At 33.6% G+C, this 18,882-nt stretch overlaps 1 long non-coding RNA gene across 2 annotated transcripts; it reads left to right on the forward strand.

The window, feature by feature from the left end:
* The first annotated feature begins 510 nt into the window (after window positions 1-510).
* LOC139430638 (uncharacterized) lies at window positions 511-13,134 on the forward strand. 2 transcript variants are annotated; one of them, XR_011641029.1, is made up of 3 exons: window positions 511-636; window positions 12,804-12,856; window positions 12,917-13,134. It is a non-coding gene; the product is annotated as an uncharacterized lncRNA (long non-coding RNA). The 2 variants fall into 2 exon arrangements; XR_011641028.1 differs by having other exon boundaries at window positions 12,804-13,134.
* Window positions 13,135-18,882: the final 5,748 nt, after the last annotated feature.

Here is an 18,882-nt window from a genome sequence, read left to right on the forward strand (position 1 = left end):
ATTGATTTGAATTTTGAGTTGCCATCAATTTTATTGTCCTGGAAATGTGATCCATGGGCTAGGAATTGGCTGGAAGTCGGCCAATACAGTCTCCAATCTTGTTACAGCTTCATTCCGAGTCTCACGGTTCTTCTACTAATCTTATCATATTAGTTTCTTAAATGCTATCGGGATGCAGCTGCATAATTCCCGTTTCAGGGATTTTTCCATAAACCGTTTATAATGATTTTATCCGCTACTTACGGACACACTGTATGTGATTTCATATGTAATTACTTTCATTTGATTTTCTTTCCTTAATCAGCTTATTATGATTTTAATGGATATCTGATTTTTATTAATACACTCGCGGGGTATCTTAATTTATTTTTGTTGTTGATTATTAAAGGTCATTGAGCGTTCGTTGGTGAATTTATCGATATTTTTAAGATCTATTAATGTTAGGGGTGGGGATGCGGATATCGGTCGCCCGTACCGCGTTTCCTCTTCCCACCACTTCTTCTTTTGCTATCGAGCCTTAGTGTAGTACGCTTGTTTAATTTTTGGTAAAGTTTGGTCCGGCTTTCCTGGTTCCGCTTTAATCAACATGTGCAGTCGAATTAAATGAAAAAAGAAGGAACAGGATATCCAGATAAGGTTTGAATATTTTTGTATAGAATCATAATTATTAATAGTTTATTTTCTTGTTTTCGACCTGTTCGCTCGAGTTTTTTTATTATTTTATTTTTTGACACTAAAGGAGTGTCTCTTACAATATTGACTCAGCCGACTCAATTTTCGTATTATTTTTTTTCTTTTGAGGTTATAATTTTGTTTAAATTCTTTTTTTGAGGAGAATCTTTTTGTAGATTTGTTATACTGTAATACCCCGTAGTTACGCGATAGGTGGGACTGACAGTAGCCGCGTAAATCGAAAATCGTGTAAGTCGAAATTCGATGAATACATATTATAAAACCAAGGATTAATAAACATTAATTTTGTTAAAAAAATGTATGTACAGGGTGGTTCAAATTCGATGTCCGAATGGGCTATCTCGGAAACTGTAAGAGTTAGAAAAAAGCAGCTAACATGTCTAGATCTGACATATTATGAGGGTTAAATAAATTCCAATTTCGAAAACCTAAAAGCGCTACCGTTAAAAAAACCGCGTAAGTCGAGGTTTTACTGTACTAATTTTTTTTGTTTGTTACTATAGACAGTCATTAATTTAACCAGTATAAGACCTTCTGCACACGGAGCTGCTCGTCGTAGACGAGTATTAGACGCAATTGTAGGAAGACGTACGCTTCAGTGCATCTCACGTGTTTTTAAATAAAAATCTGCATATGGCGACGCAGCGTCGCGACTTCGTCTAAACATGCGACTCGCAGTGTTGCCAACATGAGGGATATATCCCGATTCGGGAGATTTTTCAGTATTCCTAGAAACAAAGGGATATTCGTCTATTTTGAGAGATTTTTAATTTCTCAAAATTATTATATTATAAAATTTAAATATGTTTTTGTAATTTAACATTTGCACTATCTTCTAATTATAAGACGATCAATATTTAGTAATAGCGCCATCTATCAGAGATTTGCCGAACGTAATAAATTTGTCCGAAACAATTCGGGTATTTACCGCATCGAGGTTACTTCATGTTATGTCATATTCAATAATTGATTACGAGAGTAAACTGCGTAGAATCGTAGACCGTGTAGAGTACCGAGTCGGATTGTGTGTACTGTTTAGAGTGTATTGTTTAAAAAAATTGAAGATTCTTCATCAGATACGGAACATTTAGAACCTGCTCAAAAAAAGTTCCACCAAGAAAAAGGAATCAAAGTTTTCCAGGAATGTTGGTTGCAGGATCCCCATTTTAAAAACTAGTTAACAGCGGATAAGAAAAATAGAAATAAATGCAGGTAGTCGCACTTCCTTTAATCAATAAAATTAAATTAATTATAAAATAATTTATATTTTTGTGTGAACATTATTAAATTTTAGATGTTCCGTTTGTAATGTAGAATTGACATGCGGCAAGAGTGAGTTATTAAGGCATTCTAATAGACAAAAACATCTGAAAAATATGTCCGCGATTAAAACGACAAAACCATTGGCTAATTATTTTGTTAGTAATGATAAAGATATACATGTTGATAATATTAAAAGAGCTGAAATTAAACTTCCTGTATTTTTCGCGGAGCACAATGTTGCTACCCAAGTTGTGGATCATTTAGTAGCTCTGTTAAAATGTATCAGGAAGTGCGAAACGATGCGCTGTTTTAGCGGAGTTGCAAGATTACTTTAACCAGAGCAAACAAACATTTTTTTAATTAGCAATTACACGTTGGTTGAGTCGGCACGACTGTGTAGTAAATAATTGGAATGTGTTAGAACATTTCTTTTTGCTAGCAATAACTCAGGATAAATTAAAAAGTGCAGAAACTATCCATAATGACATGAAAAATATGTATTTAAAAGGGTATTTATATTTCATGAAGTATGCTCCAAGTTTTTTAAATTCCCTAAATTCATTATTTCAATCAAATAGTTAGCATATTAGTTCATAAATTACAAGGGCACTGTAATACTTTATTTATACAACTATGCACTAATTATTTAAAACCACATGTCAAACTGAACATTTCTTGCCATTAGATAAGATTAAATTAGGTGGTGAATGTGAAAGCTTTATAAAATCTTTCCCGCTGGACGGTCAACAGGAGATTCGAAAAAATGTTTATCAAGTTTCAAATCGTGTCGAGCGGTTAAGGTTTTTAAAAAGAGTTTATTTTATTTAAATTCAAATTAAATCAAAACAACTTTTAAACTTGAAACTTATTTGTTTTATTTTATTGGAAAATTAACATATGACCCGACGCGCACGGTACAGCGATTAAAAGTAGACTTAATTAATTGTAGTGGTGCATCTAATTATACCGATTGGTAACTTTAATTTTAGGAGATACACCCAACACGGACGTACGTATAAGTATACGTGTGTGTGTATATTCGGTGTCGTTAAGTGGGGGATAAACAAGCGTAGGGGTAATGCACAAATTGAATCGTTCATAGATTGTTGAGAGGCGAAGTTAGTCGCATTGCTTTGCAGTTAACCCTAGCAAAAAAAAAAACTAAGATGTTGTTTACTGTAGCGGAAAAGGTACAGATTATAAAATGGTTTTATGGTGGCAATTCTGTAGCCCAAATAATTAATTTGTTTCCTGTGGCCTATGAAAACAGATCAATTCCTAGTCGCGGAACAATTTCAAATATTATTAAAAACTTTGAGCGACATGGATGTGTGTCTCCACAGAAACACAAATTACGAAGGGGTAAAAGAGATGAGTTACGTGATACGATGATATGTGCTGATGTTGAACGCAATAAAAATCAGTCAAGCAGACAAGTTGCGGAGACGTTTGCTATCAGCCATGTTGCCGTCCTAAAAACATTAAAGAAACACGGGTACAGGTCGTACAAGGTACAAAAAAGTCAGGAACTCTGCGAGAACGATAATATTACAAGGGCGGAATTTTGCTTTACTATGATAGAAATGGCCAACGGAAATGTTGATTTTATAAAAAACATTTTATTTACCGATGAATCTACATTTCCTTTGCATGGTCGGCATAATCCCAGCGTTGCTCGATATTGGAGTCGTGACAATGAACACAAAGTTTATGCGGCTCGTACACAATATCCCCAAAAATTAAATGTTTGGGCTGGCTTAGTAGGTGACCATATTATCGGTCCTTTTTTCATAGAAGGAAATTTAAATGGTCATAAGTATTTAAACATTTTGCAAAATGACGTAATCCCATCGCTTCAACAATTAGACAATGTTCAATTTGGAAGTATCTGGTTCCAACAAGATGGTTGCCCGGCTCACAACAGCCGGCAAGTTAAAGAGTATCTTAACGCACAATTTCCAAATTGTGTATCTATTTGCGGAACGTTAACTTGGCCGCCTAGGTCACCAGATTTAGCCCCCAATAATTTTTTTCTATGGGGATATTTAAAATCGAAATATCTCCTATCCTCTCCGATCCACTACTCTTGCGATTCCCCTCCCACAAACATACTCCGGGCGCATATGCACACACACAAGTATACTTATACGTACGTCCGTGTTGGGTGTATGTCCTAAAATTAAAGTTACCAATCGGTATAGAAGCTACTTATCTCTAACTCCTACTTCTTATTTTATTGCAACCCTACAGGATTGGCGAATGTAACTCCTCCTTGCCTAGATTGAGGATCCTCCTGGATTCTCTTAACTTTAAAATTTTTGCTTTTAAAGAACTTTTTCATGAAATACACAATTAGTACGAAAACAATTATAACAATAATTATATAGAGTATATATGTAACTATGGGTTTCGCCAAAATTTTTAATAGAATTCAATTTTTCTAAATTATTACTGTTAACAAATGTAAGATTCTCCAATTTTAATTTATTTTCATCAAATGTTATATTTAATACATTTTTATTTATAATTGGTATTGATATTGATGGCGTATTCATACTAACAGTATAAAAATTACGAATCATACTATCAGCTATCTTAAAAATACATTGATTTTTTCGATTAATTAAATATGTGCCTTTTAATTTATGAATTTTTATCATTTTATTACAAATTTCTGACATTTCTGTTTCTTTAATTAATACAATTACCGTACCAAATTCATATTCAATTATTTCAAAATCTACTATCATTAAATTTATTAATTTACAATTTTCATTTAAAATATTTCTGACTACTAACTGATATTCGCAACTTTGCAAATTTTTACTTTCAATCTGTTGTTTACACAAATACTGTTCTTCAAATAATTTTTCACAAATAGTATTACCAGTAATGTATTTATTTTCGTTTGATGCTATAAACTTAAATTGATTTTCAATTTGAATTAAGGTATCATTGACAATAGTTGGCAATGGATGAATTTCGTAATACTGAAATATTTCATTACTTATCAAAGGTATCTGTAAAATGATCGTGTATTTATCGTTCAATATCGTTCAATTATATCAACTTGTTCTAGTAATAAATCGAAAGGAAATTTATGGTTATCATCCAAGTGTATTAATTTAATTTCTTCTATCAATTTTGAAGGAGTTATTAATAGAGGGTGTACAATTCTCCTTTTCGCATAATTTAATACGTCTAAGTTCGTTCAAATTTCTTGCTGTCATTTCGTAGCATTCAATAATTTCATTTACATTTTTATCGAGCCATAATAACCCTAATTTATCGTCTAATCTTTTGATTTTATTTATAATCAGATCGAAATTATTTTGAACTTGAATATTAGTTTTATTTACCAATTTTGCCAAATAATGTAAACTATGATCAAGTTTTTCTTGATTTTTATCTAATTTTGTTATCAAATTGTCATACCTTTCTGCATCTGAATCATCAAGGTTGCCTGTAATGGCTTTTATTAATTTCCCTGCTATATTTATTAGTGCTCTTTTATTTCTTTCTTTTAAACTCAAAATTTCCAATTTATCGCGTATTTCATTATGTAATTTAAAAATTAATTCTGCACTTTGGTTGCTAAATCTTACGTCTGAATTAATGAAATTAAAATTAGTGTTTATAGTATTAATAACTTTTCTTAAATCTATTTCTAATACTAATTCCGCGTTTGAATGACTGTTATATGCGATTATTAACTGATGTATAATCGCTCCATTAGAATCTTTCAACCCCATCTGTTGAACAGGGGTTGAACCGGTCGGTTGAACAGGGCTGTTGAACCGGTCGGTTGAACAGGGCTGTTGAACAGGGGTTGAACCGGTCGGTTGAACAGGGGTTGAACCGGTTGAACGGGGGTTGAACCGGTTGAACAGGGGTTGAACCGGTCGGTTGAACAGGGGTTGAACAGGGCTGTTGAACAGGGGTTGAACTCAATATCGTGAAATAATATTAATAATAATAATAATACTTACCTTAAAATAGGTTCTCTATTACTGATTGAGGGTAGGAGGAGGAGGAGGAAGAGAAAATCACAAAAAATTAAAGTTAATACATATATTAAAAATTTAAATTAAACATACTCAAAAAATGATACTATTTTCTACTTAAATATATTTAAACCATTACGTTTCCGCAATTTTCATCTTTCATCTTACCTAAAACCGCTTTATTTTGCAAGGGGATGTCAAACCGATTATCGGGACTGTAGTTAGATGTATCAAATTTATCTAAATTTAATTTAACATCGTTATACACATCGTCAGACTTAATTAGTACGGTGAAACTGTCGGTATCCATGTAACACAACTGAACGTCCTTGCCGTATTTAGGTTTTAAAAAATCATAATAAAAATCATACATTAATAATTTTGACAGTTCTAAAACTGTAAAACCAACGTATAGAGGCTTATCGTAGGATACATGAAGACGCTCCATTTGAATTGCCGAAAACGTTTCTGTGAATACTTTAACATTTTTAAAATTTAATTTAGCGATTAAACTCCGAGCTCCAAGTCTAGGTCTACCTGCGGTTTTGCCAGACCTGATATCATCCCAACTGGTTACTAAGCGGATGTCAACTCGCTTATCAACATTTTCCATGGTTTTACCGAAAACTGCGTTGTTCATTAATTTAAAAATATCCTTTTCAAAATCATTTTTACCCGATTGGCGTAACTCTGTATTTTTATCGATATATGACTTTTCCCCTTAATTTGGAAGGGGATTGTTTAAACGATAAAACTCTATTAACGTTACTTATAATTAATCCGTGCGCAACGGCTTGTTTTAAATTTCTGTAATGAATTACATAATTTGTCTTATCAAATAAATTTGGAATTAATCGTTTATCGCTCTCGCATTTACAGTTAGGGGGGATTAAATTCTCGGCTAAGAAAGGTAGATCATTATGTAGGTTGTGCAAGTGTTCGGGATACGCAATATCCACGTCTAAAATATACCCGAAATCGGAATCATCGGGTATATTATTAAAATCTAAATTTTGAATTTCGTTTTCAGTCAACCATTTAAAGTCGGAAACGGGTAAATATTGAGACATTGCCCACCCATACAAATTGTTAGCGTCTCAATACGTTAGAAATTTAGAGGGCGAATTAGCATCATAATTTTCCATATATTTATTATTTGCTTTAGCATGACGTAGGGAGCATTGGGAAATGCCCCCACGGATACCTTTTTTAATGAAATGAACTTGATCAATATCCGTCAACAATTCCAATTTAATTTTAGTGAATTTCAACATGGCATCCCAAGATAGCCCGGGTGCCGTATAATAATGCGCAGGATCTAAACCGTATGTTTTAAAACAAACTTGCCTGAATTTTTCAAATACATCAGCTAATAAAAGAACATCAGTCTTTAAGTACAAGTCGGAATATTGTTTCAAATTTTGACAATTAAATTTTTCCCACACACATTGAGCGTGCAAATATTGCTCATCGCTTATATCTTCTAAATTTAATTTGTTGTAAAACATGCTCTTAGGTGGTAGTGATGTATCATTTAGTTTATCGAAAGAGGTTATATAATTATAGGGAAATATACCCTTTTTCGTTAACAATTTAAAATGTTCCGGGTGTGGAAAGAATTTACGTATATTGTTAAAGTCATATATTTCGAGGTTGCCGGCTAAAGAATCTAATGAAGATGCCATAAATCTAAATGAATCCACAAATCTTAATTTAAAAAAGATATTTTCAACGGGTTTATCTTTATTGATTACTTTATCGACCAACACTCTTTTACTGAAACTGATATATTTTTCTTTATTGTTCGGCAATACATCAAGTCCATCGTCATCCGCATCAGCCATTTCTTTAATAAATAAATGACAATCGTAACCGCTAAAATTATGAAAGAATATTGGAATAAAATTTTGAAGTTTGAAATTTAGATTACAATTTGTATGCGCGGGTCCTCGGTATTTACCGCTAATATGACAATGATCGTGCCCCTTAATCTGGTCAGATGTGAAAGGATTTTGACAAAACAATTTTCAGCCGAATCGAAATTACGTTGCTCATCGGTTGTTAAAAGTATCATTGGTTTTACGGTTTTCAAGTATTTATTATAAATAAATTTAACATCACCGATTAATTTTGTGATAAAAACTTGAGATGCATCAAGTCCCGTATACGTTTCAAATTTATTAAAACTGCTATCAATCATGGAAACGATATAATAAGCGAAACTGTAGGGTTGATGCATCTCAACTTTTTCAGAAAAAGATTTAGGTGAATTGGGCTCACAAAAGTCGATGGGGTGTAAAATCGATTCGAAGTCAGCATATATAACGAACGGGGTCATCTCTGCGAATTTATAATTATTAAATTCTAAAATATTTTCGGGGGTATATAGGCCGAAACAATTAGGTTTTGATTTTAAATTTTTAGTAGGGATAATTGGTCTGATGTGATTACAATCTTTACTGTGATGTGCGATTAAATTTTCAGCGGATGAAAACCGCGTTAAACACCCATCGCAAAGATGTATAGAGCCGTTACGATTCGTACATTGACTTGAAATTAATCTAGAAAGATGTTTAATTAAAACAAAATGCCCTTTCCCGTTTTCATATAAATAAAGCAAATTTATATGAATATCACGTCTTTGTTTGGTAAAATAAATTGGTCCTTCCACCGTGTATTTACCACTACTACTACTACTACTTATCAATTCGTAAACATTAATACTTAAATTATTTAATTTTTCTACATTAACGATATCTTTTAAAGTTATTGGAAATGTAATCCCGCGCAAATTAAGTACTTGACTATAATGAGGGTAGCTTGTAGTACGATCTTGATGGAGGTTGGTAGGATGAAGAGCCGCCGTCAAACACCACGCTAAACAAGCATCGTCCTCATAGTTTTTAATATTTACGCACGCATGTTTTTCAGCAATTACCTGAGGTAAACGTATATACGATGACTCGGGTATAGGTTCAAATTTATTAATATTAAGCAGGAGGTGAGATACGGAGAAGAAGGCCCACCCAGAGTCGCGTTCTTGAAATTCTTCGCTTTGAGATAAAATTTCCGTACACATCCCAACATACACCTCATGCAAATCCGTACCCACCGAAACAACTTGAAATTTACAATTAAAATTTTTCTCGGACATTAATACGTCTTCATCCCCATTCTCATCATACGCGGCTTTAACATAATTCGCAAAAAACTCAATCTGAACCTTTATAGAGGGACCACATCGATCTAAACTAACCTCAATCATCCGTTTAACAGCTCCTTCTGATCTCGTTAGGAACGATGGTATATCATCATCGGGTAACACGCTTGCGACTCTATAGGTACAAACTCTACCTTTAAAACAGGATTCCAATCTATCGATGTTATCTTCATCTTCCACCGGGGTTGCATGTTCGAATCTTAGATGAGTCCGAAGGTGAATGGTAGATATAAAGTCAACACCGCAAATTGGACATAAATTGGAGGGTTGCTGTTTAGGCGGAGGACGCGATGATGTTGATGGCGATGACACATGTTGAACAGTGTCCCCTGATATACTTTTTAAAGGCTTGGAGGGCCGCTGTTTAGGTGGTGGTGGTGGGTGTGATGATGACGCAAGTTGAACCGGACCGGCTGATGTGCTTTGTAAAGGTGGTGGTGGCGCAACACAACGTTGAACATTTAATCCATCGACGCTTCTTAGATGATGTTTTAATTTATCAGATCTTGAAAAACCTTTTTCACAGATATGGCATTTAAAGTTTAATTCCCGCACATCGCCGTGTTTTACGCGTATATGACGGGTAAGATTGCGCTTTAAGGTAAACGCACCGTTACACACTTCGCAAAGAAACATCTTATCGCAAAATTGAATTCCGGTGTAAATGTGCGCGCGACAACCGCTAACGTTCAGCTGATAAGCAGCTAGACGTGTGATTAGAGTTATGGTGGTAGGTGAACACTATCACGAGGGGATCACGTGATACGATAGGCGCGGCTGACAATATCACGAGGTGATCACGTGATCAAATAGAAGCTGTTGTAGCGGAGTTTATAATTTCCAAGTATTCCATCACATAAAAATTAATTTCCGATAAATTATTTAAACAGAATTCTTCAATGGACGTCGTGTTATGGATATCATCATCATCATCATCTTCGTCGTCAACTAGCTGTAGGGATTTAATGTATTCCCAAAAATTTAATCCATCCAAAAGGTTCATTTTATAGGTAATTAGCTTCTCCATTGCCAAAATCTTATCGACATCCGTTGAATGAAGTAAAATCGGTATGAATACGCCACTTTCAGAATCCTCAATCACATACGTTAGATACAGGTAATCTTCATCGTCAAATTCAACCTTTAGATTACTCTCGGCCAATGGTAGTGTCTGTGAGGAAACCTCTACATTGAAACGTATCAGTTTAAGGGTAGAAATTAGGTGCTCCCAATCTTGACGTAAAAATGTAATTTGATGTGACTGAGATTCCAAACCTTTACATGTTCTAACTACGAACTTTACACAGGTTGTACCCCCTCTAGCGACGCTAACCCCAACTTTAATGTTGAAAGATTCGCGTGAAAATTGCGTTTCCCCGATAAATTTAGTCTCCTTTTTTATTAGTTTAAGATACCGTTTCCACTGCGTACCGACTGAATTCCAATAATCCAAGTCCGTCTCTTCGCAGACGTCGCTCACTCCCTCGATGTCCATTTCCAATGTAGAACTGAATTTAAATGTATGCAGCGAGTACGTATATTAATTAATTAATAATTAATTATCCCCTCCCCATCTCAATAATTTACGGGAATTGAGGGATTGGTCGAAATTATTGCGGAGAGGAGGGATTTCTACTGGCAGTTGAAAATATCCCTGCAATTTACGTAACCTTTCCGTCATTGTTGTTGTTGTATATCCCATTTGATGACGATGATGAAAACCGCTCACATTACCATTTAAATATCCAAATGCTTTGAGATATTTATAGATTTCCATACCCCTATCGTACACCAAATCTTGCATTAAAATTAGGGTTGGAAGCATCCAGAGCGTATATATTAAAATAACTCTCGCAATGTACATGTTTGCGTGATGGAGGTTAGACAGTGAATGCGTGAAGGATGTATAAGGATTCAAAAATAAATACAATAAATAAAAGTTAATATATGTATTATAAAAATTTAACAAATTCTTATATAACACGTCTATGTAAATTACATAAAAAATTCTTTAAAATTATGGCGTTATTTTGCGAGCAAACTGCGGGAGCATCGTTGTGGAACCAGCATGGATTGGAAGTTGCCGTCAATTTAGTATCTTCTTCAACCTCCTTCTCGGAAAACTCCGAGGCAATATCCCTGACCGTTAAATTCCGATGACATCGGAACCGACAATAGGGTCTGCTTTCCAAAAACTCCCTCTTCTGGCTGCCCTTCACATACACCTCATCATAGAACGACAGTATATCATCCAGTAAATTTAACCCCATCGACAGATCCATCCATCCTCCAATGTACGATAGTTTATGGTGATTTCGCTCTAAATACCTGGCGGAACGTTGATCTTGAACCGATAAGCATCGAAAGGGTCTGTCGGCCTTGAAGTGGAGATGTACGGCATAGTCGGTGATCAGGTCCAGAAGCGTGAATTCTTTAACTATGAATTCAGAGTCAATATAAAACCCCTGAATATCAACTACCGCTCTACGTGACTCCATAACTCAGACTATGACGTGCGATCGAAATTGATTCAATTAATAACGATTGAGACCTCCCCACTCAACGGTTTATGGGTATACATAGATTCCTGTATTAGGATACAGTATGCCTTCGTGACCGACGGTCGCGTACCTCGAAATCTTCAAACCGACCAGGGCAAAGAATTCTACAACAGCCACTTTAAGCTGTTAATGTCGGATTTTAAAATTAATCATTTTTCAACGTATAGCGTTATGAGAGCGTCGATGGCTGAACGTGTAATTCGAACCGTTAACAGAGGATATACAAGTTCTTCAGTCTATATGGAAATCATAAATGGGTTGGGTTGGGTTGGGTTGGGTGCACCTATTAAAAGATATAACATCTCGATATAACAGTTCGAAACATTCGACTACGAAAATGAAGCCATCGGAAATAAATTCGAAATCCGTAGAGAAAACACTTCTCGATACGGTGTACAATCATATTAAAATTGCTGGCAGAGGAAAGTTTAGAGTTGGAGATACCGTTCGTATCAGTAAATATAAACATGTGTTTGATAAAGGATATCTACCCAACTGGACCGCTGAATTGTTTAAAATCGTTAAAGTGAAAATAACAGATCCAATTTCATATTTATTGGAGGACGTGCGTGGCCAGCCGATTAAAGGCGCTTTTTACGAATTCGAACTTCAAAGAACCGCTCAACCCAACGTTTACCTCGTTGAAAAGGTGGTGAAAAGGAAGAAGGATAAGTTGTACGTAAAATGGTTGGGATTCGATTCATCCCATAATTGTTGGATATCAAATAAAGAAATATCAAAAAATTTCTCTATATCGTTGTGAATTATTTTTTAAATAAAATTTAATTTTTAAACATCTATTTTATGGAATTTTACTCGAGTTTCTTTTTCCTTAAGTAACCACATTTGATAAGGGTTTGCTGCATAAGAACGTTGCAGCCAAGTTCTTTCCTTAGGAAAACAAACACTTGATAAGGGTATACTGTAAAGGGTATAAAGCCTTATGCAATACCGTTTTACCGCATTTTCTCTTATACAATGTATAATAAAAGAGGTGGGCTCTAAATTGTTAAAGTTTAGTTTAAGTTTTGAGTTTAAAATTCATATTTTTTTTTTTTTCAGTCAAAATAATAATAAAGGAGTTAGCGGGGAGGCTTCTACTTCCCCATTTAAAAGTAAGTCTCCCTTCGGGGTTTAATTTCATTGATTTAATTCATTTCTATCTTTAATTTTAGAAGGTGCCAAAAACGATTTTCGCGTCGAGGCTGCTACCTCGATACAAGTGTCCGAGGGGTTATACGTCCCTCGGACCAGGATTATTTTATAAAGATACGGAGACGTATGTCTCCATATTATATAAATTAGAAAGTGTGTTTAATCTTTTTACATTGTTATTATATTTATATTAATTTTCATTTTTTAATTTATTTAGATTAAAATGCCCTGACCTGAATTTAATTTGTTTTATTTATCAAATTTCCATACCCTACATATAACATTATTTAAAAATAGTAGTTTCGGTTTACACTAAATCTACAAACATGTTCTTAATGATACTTTTGTATACTATTATAATATCCTTATTTGAAATGGTTTAATAACGAGCTACTTCTACCATTAAGAATTTGTAACCATCCATTTATCAGCTAAAAATCGATGAATCACTTCAGAACATTCTACTCTTAAATTTAATTTAAAATTTGGGCGCTTCAAGCAGAACGCGCACCACATTTCCTCGCTTTCCACTAACTCTATTAATTCATTCTTAAAGATACTTTTATGTTCCGTTCTAATGTTCCCTCGATTTTTTTGGTGATTGTATCGAAATCCGTCTTTAGTTTCTAAAACATCCATTTCTATTAGAAGCAAATGTGTTTCAATTTCTCTTTTATTAATATAGATGTTTAAAATTCTTTTGTTTTCTTTCACTTGTACTTCAGTTGGTTTCTCATGTAGATAGATAAAAAGTTGATTATTTTTATTGTCTATTGGTTCTTCAGTAATTGGAATTGTGTTAATTATTTCGGAGTTTTGATTGCTATTTAAACTTTCATTATCATCATCTAAGTTTATTGATCCGTTGTTTGCCAAAATACTTTCATTATCAATGTGATTTATTTGGATTCTACTTAGTGCATCTGCATTAACGTTCATTTTACCTTTTTTTGTATACGACTTTGTAGTTAAATTCCTGGAGATAAATCTTCCAACGTTGTAACTTGAGGTTATTGTCTTTTAAATTATGTATCCACAATAGAGGTCGATGGTCGGTTACAAGAGTGAATTCTGTTCCATAGATATACGGACGGAACTGCTTACAAGCATAAACGACTGACAATAGTTCTTTCTCTACTGTAGAATATTTTAATTCTGTTTTAGATAGGGTTCTACTTGCGTAAGCTATTGGTTTGTCTTTGCCAATTGTTCCTGGACTCAGCACGGCTCCAATTGCGACGTTGCTTGCATCTGTGGTGATTATGAATGGTCTTGTAAAATCAGGATATTGTAAAATGGGATCGTTGCACAATAAATTTTTACACATTTCGAAACAATTTTTATATTCGGATGTGAATTCAATTTCTTTATGCTTGGTCAAATATTGTGTTATTGGTTTTAATAATTTCGCATAGTTTTTAATGAATTTTCGATAATATCCCAATAACCCAGTGAATGATTTTATTTCACGTTTAGTGGAAAAATTTAAGAATAGACATCAGGCTTAAAAAGCGTCGATTTTTTTTTTAACCGACGTAAAAATGCCTAAAAAACACGTTAAAAATAAAAAGAAAGTGCGGAAAAGTGAAAAAATGACCGAAAAATGAGTTTGAAATTTCGACGTGACGTCACAAAATGTGACGTCACGAAGCTTACTTACGACGTATTTAACACAATTGTATGGATAACCCAGGTCCGAGAAAATTATTTTTCCAGATCCACGCACACAACACGAATAAAGAAGTAAAAATTAAAACATTTTCTCAAATTTAATGAAAGAATTAACAACTTTTAGTATTATAACGCATATTTTGGGGTGATATACCCATGTTATTTTGGTTCTTGACCCATAATGACTAAACGTCTTTATTTACCATCTACCTGCTCGTGTAGATCTGTGTTTTTACCCCTGCTTCGAACCCGACCCGACATTTCGGGATTACGCACTAGTTTAAATGTTAATTAACCTAACTCAAAATCTAATTTCTACACAAAATTCGCAAAATAATCAGTATATTAGGTGGATCCAAATGTAACGTTTTTTTTCAACAAGACCATACCAAGGAAGATACCAGGAAGTATTATGGCAAAAACTCTTAAAGACAAAGAATCATACGATATTTACAATAAGTATAAGACGAAGTTAAAAAGACAATTTGAACACGAGAAACAAATGTATAATGTATCTGTGATTCTGAATGCAGATGATAAACAAAAAGCAACATGGGAAATAATAAATTCAGAGACAAGGGGCATTAAGAAGAAAAAACAAGACTTAATAATTACACCGGATCAATTTGCTTCCTATTTGGCTTCTGTAGAATGTGAACGAGTAAATGTTATTAATGAAGGAAATGTTCTGTATAACACACATAGCAGTTCGTGCTTTTTTAGACCTACTGACAAAGACGAGGTTATTACAGTAACAATGAAACTAAAATCTAAGAAAACAGAAGACATACATGGAATCTCGACAGTTTTTCTAAAAAAAGTTATACCTGCGATTGCAGAACACATAGCATATTTAATAAATGCATGTTTAAAACATGGTGTGTTCCCTGACGAATTAAAAGTTGCTAAAATATGCCCCATCTACAAAAAGGGACATCTGGAAAATCCAGCAAGTTATAGACCAATATCGATTCTCCCTACAATTTCCAAAATCTTCGAGTACGTTTTGGCCGACAGACTGACAAATTTTTTTAAGAAGACTGAGCTCTTCAATGATCACCAACACGGTTATATAAAAGGACGATCTATTACTAGTGGAGTTAATGAAATAATACAATCCATTATCAAGGCAATCGATCAGAGGAAATATGTTGAATTGATTAGTATCGATTTAAGTAAGGCATTTGATAGCGTTAGCCACTCGTATCTGCTATACAAATTGGATTGCTATGGTGTAAGAGGCACAGCCCTTAGCATGTTTACTTCATATTTGTGCAATAGAAAGCAAACGGTGATAATAGATGGAGCTTTGTCTAAAACGTATGATATCAACGTTGGTGTACCACAAGGTTCTATCCTGGGCCCTCTCTTGTTTGTAATTTATGTAAATGACATGCCTTACTCTGTACCTAATGACAATGTGTGCTTGTACGCGGATGACACCACCTTTATATCCACTGCGAACAATATGGATGATCTGCAAACTAAAACTCAGCTAACATTAGTAGCAGCAAAAAAATGGTTTGGTAACAATGGTTTAAAATTAAATGAAGAGAAGACTCAATACCTGCATTTCCAAAACAATGTTGGGGCAGAGAATAACAGTCTAAAATTTTTGGGAATTTATTTGGATAACAAACTTAACTGGCAAGTACATGTAGAGAACATTTCTAAAAAATTGAACACTGCAATTTATACCGTAAGGAGAATACGAAATGTAGCCACCATCTTTGCAGCGCGACTTGCCTATTATGCCAACTTCCACAGCATTGCTACTTTCGGTATATTATTCTGGGGAGCATCGTCTGCAGCAGAAAGAGTCTTTCTTCTCCAAAAAAAGGCATTGAGGGCGCTATGCAATCTTAAATCAACTCAAAGTTGCAAACAATATTTTAAAGAGCAGCGTATACTTACCATATATTCAGTATATGTACTAAATTGTATTACAGATATGCGACAAAATATTGATAAACATATTGCCAATAATGAGAAGCACGAATACAACACTAGACAAAAAGAAGAACTTGCAATACCGATGCATCGGTTAAAAAAGACGCAAGACAACAGTATTTTCTGGGGTATTAAACTGTTTAATCACCTTCCCCAGCGCATACGGATGCTACCACAACAACGGCTCCAGTGTGTAATAAAAGAAGTACTAATGGAAGCACCATTATATTCCATTGAAGATTTTTTTGAAATAATTTTGTAAATAGAAGTATTTTTGAATTGAAATATTATGTTGTTACATTTGACTTTGTAATATGTTATTACGGTAATAAAGATTATTATTAGATTATTATTATTACCAATATTTGACCCACCCGCTGCTAAAAAATCAAATCTATCATAAAATTAATACTGATATAAATTAGTAAATTATGTGGATCCGAATGTAACGTTTATTTTCAACAAGACCATACCAATATTTGACCCACCCTCTGCTAAAAAACCAAATTTATCAATAAAATTAATACTGATATAAATTAGTAAATTATGTGGATCCGAATGTAACGTTTTTTTTCAACAAGACCATACCAATATTTGACCCACCCTCTGCTAAAAAACCAAATTTATCAATAAAATTAATACTGATATAAATTAGTAAATTATGTGGATCCGAATGTAACGTTTTTTTTCAACAAGACCATACCAATATTTGACCCACCCTCTGCTAAAAAATCAAATTTATCAATAAAATTAATACTGATATAAATTAGTAAATTATGTGGATCCGAATGTAACGTTTTTTTTTCAACAAGACCATACCAATATTTGACCCACCCTCTGCTAAAAAATCAAATTTATCAATAAAATTAATACTGATATAAAGTAGTAAATTATGTGGATCCGAATGTGACGTAAAAAGGGGATTGGAGAACGGGGTTTCAGGTAGAACGTAAGAAAAGACATTTCAATCGTTGTGTCGTATACCTAAGATACAAGATTATTTAACTCGAAATGCGTTTTAAGAAACTGTTAATTCTTTATTTTTTGTTTAAATTATTAAATTTCCAATTTTATGGAATAAATGTAATGTGATTGGTTGTGAAAAACAAAGAAACGATCGGAATTAGCAGTGGTGCTGCGTAAATATACGAGTAGAGCATGGTTGATGACGTCAGAAAACGTGACGTCACATCGAAATTTCAAACTCATTTTTCGGTCCGTTTTTCAATTTTCCGCACTTTTTTTTTATTTCTAACGGCTTATTTGAGCGATTTCACACGGGTAAAAAAAAATTGGCTATTTTTAAGCTTGATGTCTATTCTTAAATTATACCAAATAGTTTGCTCTTCCCAATTTATCTAATATCTCGTTAATATTAGGCAAGGGATACCGATCTTTTATTGTTTTATCATTGAGACGTCGATAATCGATTACCATCCTCCATTTAGGAATTCCGGATGCGTCTAAATTCTTTGGTACCAACGCTATTGGACTTGCCCATGGGGAACAACTATCCCTGATGATCCCTTGTGATTTTAAATTTTTAATTTGCCTTTTTGTTTCTTTTTGTTGAACATATGGTTGTCGATATGGCTTCTGGTAAACAGGTACTTCATCTGATAAATTTATTTCGTGTTTTATTTCCGAATGAAATGTTAAAGGAATTCTTTCATCATGTATAATTTCTGGATATTGATGTAACAAGTTCTTTATCACCGATTTTTCTTCGTTGTTTAGATGATCTAAACGTAACTTTTTACTAATGTTTTCTCTTTGAATTTTAATTACTTGTTGTTTTGTAAGTGTTTTGTTTGTTTCATATTGTTTTACGTCAAGTTCTTCAAGTTCGACAGGATTACAATTTAGTTGTACAGGATATTCGTTAAAGTTTGTTATTTCTACTAAACATTCGTAGTTATTAACACTTACTAATGCATTAGGTATTTCTACGTTCTTTATTATTTCGCAACGATGTATTAAAAATTGTCCTTCCTTGTTAGTTGCAGGTATTTTAACAATTTGTCGTGTTCGTTGGGGTAGATAAATTACAGTTTTATTAAAATAAAATGGTATACTCGCATTTTTAGTTTGTAACGTTTTTGATTGATAATCTAATTTAGCTCCCATCATTTCTAAATTATCGCTACCTAGGATTCCATCGAATTTTTCAGAAAAATCTATTATATTGAAACAATAATTGTTTTCGTAATCATTAAAAGTTTTAAAGCTGGGTAAATTCAATTTATAATAGTGTTTTGTTAATTCATGCATAGTTTTTACTACATATGGTTCATAATAATGATACTCTTGAAAATAACTTTTTGCTAATTTTGAAGATATAGCCGAATGTGTTGCACCAGCATCG

This window comes from Onthophagus taurus, chromosome 7, assembly GCF_036711975.1.
Source record: "Onthophagus taurus isolate NC chromosome 7, IU_Otau_3.0, whole genome shotgun sequence".
Taxonomy (NCBI): domain Eukaryota; kingdom Metazoa; phylum Arthropoda; class Insecta; order Coleoptera; family Scarabaeidae; genus Onthophagus; species Onthophagus taurus.